Raw genomic sequence first — 4674 nt, 5'->3', positions numbered from 1 at the left:
CAAAGAGAGAGAAAATCAGCATGGAGCTGTTTCTTTGGGTTCCTAGCACCTTCTCTGGGTGTTATGGACTCGGCCAGACCACCCAAAACATCCTTAAGCAGGCAGCCCAGACCATACCTTAGCAATTTGTTTCAGTAAGTGTACAGTGAAAATTACCCGGAGTAAGTTAGCTAGGTTGACTGCCAGGTTTTAAAACAGACAAATATCTATGCACAAAATTATGGAATGAAGCACAAAGAACAGAATATAGAATACCCACAGAACTTAATCTATCCAAACTAGACTTAACTATGCTGTTCCGAAATATACGTGCAACAGTCCCAATAAACAAACCCCTTTAACATAGAGTAAAACTGAAACAGCGACTTACAGGTCAACGTTAGAAGGGCAGCAGGAGAGAGAGTCTAACAGCCTGTTTCTACACAGCCCACTGCTGAAGTGAACTAATACTCAAGCCTTCAGCTTTTATCAATGACCACTCCCCTTTCATTATACAGGTCACTTCTAAAACATGAAATCTTTGGCCGAAAGTCTCATTTGTTTATGTATCAACAGAAAGGCCTCTCAGTAAACTCTTTCATCTGTGTACCTAACCAGCTGATTCGCAGCCTGGGCTGTGTTACAGCCCTCTGGAAAAAAAAACAAGGACACGTTATCCTTGAGAAAAGGACCAGCTTTTAGAAAAAAGGACCAGCTTTGTGACAATGGGTTCACAACAGTTTCAAACTGAGTGCTTGCAAAAACCAAACCAAAGCCAAACACTGAACTGGGAGAACTGGATACTCATGTTTCATTCTACATGTGGTTTTAAAGACAAACTTAAAAACCTTTTCAGTGATTCTTCTGCAGTGAGTCTTCTTGAGAACTGATGGTAGCTCGGAAAATGGTGGTTTCCATGCAGAAAAAAGGGTGGGGGTGCAGGTCTAAGGAGTAAACAATAGGTGGAAGCAGAGAAAAACTGTTGGACAGGTAAGGGGCTGCATGACAGTCAGCCTGGGAGAATTAGTATTTGCTAATAGGAAATGTTAGTAGTAAACAATGAGTTGTGTGTAGTAGCACACCATGTGATAACTTGGCTTGGTGTGTTGGGGCTCTGGTAAGTGTGGATCAGGAGCTCAAACCCTTAAATCGGTGAATTTGATTTTGAGCTAAGAAAGCTGTTGAGTTCCCAAGCAGAAAATGAGATGCTGTTCTTCCAGCTTGTGCTGGGCTTCACTGGAAAACTGCAGTGAGTCTGAGACGGAGATGTTGGCCAGGGATCAGGGTGCTGTGTAAAGTGGCAGTCAACTGGAAGCTTAGGGTTATTTTTTGGAGGTAACAGACATAGCGGAAGGCTGCCAAGGGAGGGTGTTCGACATCTCTATATCTATTTTAGGAGATAGACTGGCCACCAATATCCACTAACCCACTCCCACAATTACCTTGACGATACACCCTCACACCCTGCCTCTTGTAAAGTCTCTATTCCATCCTCTCAGTTCCTCTATCTCCATCGCATCGTGTCTCATGACGCCAAATTTGACAAGGCAGCCTTCAAAATGTCCACTTTCTTCCTCAAACAAGGATTTCCCAGCACCGTAGTTTTCAGTGCCCTCAGCCGGGTGCAACCCCATCTCCCAAGCTTCCGCCCTCACCCCCGTCTCTCTCCCCTCCCACAACAGTGATAGGGTCCCCCTTGCCCTTAAATACCATCCCCCAGTTTCCATACCCAGCGGATCATTAGCTGTCATTTCCACCACCTCCAGGAAGATGCCACCACCAGATACGTATTGCCCTCCCCTTCCTTGACAGCCTTCCATAGGGACCATTCCCACCAGGACACCCTGGTCTATTCCTCCTTCACTCCCAACTCCCACCCCACACCCCCTCCCAGCCACACGGTACCTTCCCCTGAAACCGCAGAAGGTGTAATATCCTCCCTCCTCATTATCCAAGGGCCTAAACACACCATCCAGGTGAAGCAGTACTTTACCTACACTTCCCACAATCTAGTCTACTGCATTCACTGCTCACAATGTGGCCTCCTCTATGCTGGGGAAATGGACGGTGGAGTGGGTAACCACTTTGCAGAACACCCACATTCTCTCCACAAAGAAGATCCTGAGCTTCCAGCTGCCTTGCCCACTCACCCTATGATCTGCCGCATAAAAACAACTTTTTCTTCCGAGCTAACATCAGTTCTGAGGAAGGGTCACTGGACCTGAAACATCTGCAGTCATTGTTTTTACCTCATTGATTTTAACCCTACTGCGAATCCTCTTGCAAGGATGCCTGCCTTGAAGAAGTTTTCCTCCTCTCTCTACAAGAATCCCGAAACGTCGATTTTGCCTGTCCTCGGATGCTGCCTGAATTGCTGTGCTCTTCCAGCACCACTGATCCAGAATCTGGTTTCCAGCATCTGCAGTCATTGTTTTTACCTCTCTGAAACATTAGCACTGATTTCTCACAGGGTTTATTTCTAGCAATTTCCGTTTTTGTTCCTGAACTCAGTGCCTTGACTAATGAAGGCAAGCGTGCCAAATTCTTTCCTCACCACTTGTGAAGCTACTGTTATAAACCTGCCCCCTGATTTATTTTCCTCCTGGATTGGAGAACTGCATGTGAGAATCTATGTCTGAATTTGCCTTTTTGCCGAGGGGTGTGTATATGGGACACTACTATATTGGAACAGTTAATTAGTAATGGGAACTGTATCGATTATTCAGTTAAGGTTTCCAATCATTAAATTATTCTAAATACCTCTTTTTGTTGTCTGTATTTTAACAATAGTGTTTAAATAAATTGTGTTTTGCTTAATGTCAAGTAATTTGACCTGTCGCATTGCATCTGGAACACAGACTTCACATCTACCGATAAAATAAGATCGAGTTAGAGTCTAGGTGATCTTCAAACATTTTGAGGGTGTTTAGTCTGGCCCATAGCAAGTGATACCACAAGATTATTAATGCAGAGACCCAATAATATTCTGGGGATAGCAGTTCAAATCCTGCCAGGGCAGATGGTGGAATCTGAATAAAAATCGGGAATTAAGAGACTTAATGAAAGTGTTGTGGATTAGTGGGGAAGGAAGCTTTTGGTTCACTGACAACCTACAGGGAAGGGAATGACTGGTTCTTACTCCAGAACCACGGTAATGTGTTTGCCTCTTGACTGACCTCAGTCTAATTACGGATGGGCAAACACTTCTGGTATGATCAGAGACACCCACATTTCATGAATGCATTTTTTTTTAAAAAAACTTCTTTCTAAATAAAATTAGAATGTGACAATTCAACTGGTGAAGCATCATGCCCCGTCGTGTGAAATTGTGACTCATCTATGTATTAAATACATCTCCCTTTTAGTCTCATGTCTATTACTCATCTCGACTAGCAAAGATAACATCAGTTCTCAATGTTGAAATCTGGGATTTACCTCATGTCAGGAGATCCCAGTTCTGAAGATAGTCACAGATCGTCGGTGTGCTTTACTGTGTCCACATGCTTCCTGAAAATACCCGTGAATAACCAAACACATTTTCAAAATTGATACAAATATGAAACGACTAGGAGCAGGAGCAAATGGGGACAAAGGCATCCTTCTCAGGATGGCAGCCGGTGACAAGTGGTGTTCCACAAGGCTCAGTGTTAAGAACACAACTTTTCACTTTAGACATTAACGCTCCAGGTGAAGGAAAGTAGGGTGTTCTTGCTAAGTTTGTAGATGATACAAAGATAGGTAGAGGGACAGGCAGAATTGAGGAGGCTGCAGAAGGATTTGGGCAGGTTAAGAGAGCTGGCAAACAAGTGTCAGTGGAGGAATATATGGGGAAGTGTGAGGTCATGCGCATTGGTAGGAAGAATAGATGCATGGACTGTTTTTGAGATGGGGAGAAAATTCAACAGTTAGACAGCATCCTGAGGGATAGGATTTACCTGTACTTGGATAGGCAAGCATTGTTTCGGGATAGTCTACATGGGTTTGTGCTTGGGAAATCATGTCTCACGAACTTGACTGAGTTCTTTGAAGAAGTAACATAGAGGATTGAGGGCAGAGTTTTGGATGTAACCTGTATGAACTTCAGTAAGATGCGTGAAAATGTTCCTCATAGTAAACTGGTTAGCAAGGTCATTTCACATGGAATACAGGGAGAACTGACCATGTGGATACAGAACTGGCTGGAAAAGGTAGAAGACAGAGGGTGGTGGTGGAAGGTTACTTTTCAGACTGGAGGTCTCTGACCAGTTTTGTGCTACAAGGATCGATGCTGGGTCCACTGCTTATTGGCATTTATACAAACAATTTGAACGTGAACATAGGAGGTATAGTTAGTAACTTTGCACATGACACCAAAATTGGAGGTGTAGTGGACAGAGAAGAAAGGTACCTGAGAGGACAATGGGATTTTGATCAGATGGGCCAAGGAATGGCAGATGCAGTTTAATTTAGCTAAATGTGACGGGCTACATTTTGAAAAGGCAAATCAGGGTAGAACTTATACACTTAATGGTAAATTCCTACGAAGTGTTGCTGAACAAAGAGACCTTGGAGTGCAGGTTCATAGCTCCTTGAAAGTAGAGTCACAGATAGATAAGTTAGTGAAGAAGGCATTTGGTATGCTTCCCTTTACTGGTCAGAAGACTGAGTGTAGGAGTTGGGAGGTCATGTTGTGGCTGTACAGGACATTGGTTAGGC

The sequence above is a fragment of the Chiloscyllium plagiosum genome, chromosome 48 (assembly GCF_004010195.1).
Source record: "Chiloscyllium plagiosum isolate BGI_BamShark_2017 chromosome 48, ASM401019v2, whole genome shotgun sequence".
NCBI classification, from domain to species: domain Eukaryota; kingdom Metazoa; phylum Chordata; class Chondrichthyes; order Orectolobiformes; family Hemiscylliidae; genus Chiloscyllium; species Chiloscyllium plagiosum.
The sequence above is the reverse complement of the archived record's forward strand: the minus strand, read 5'-3'. Positions refer to the sequence as shown.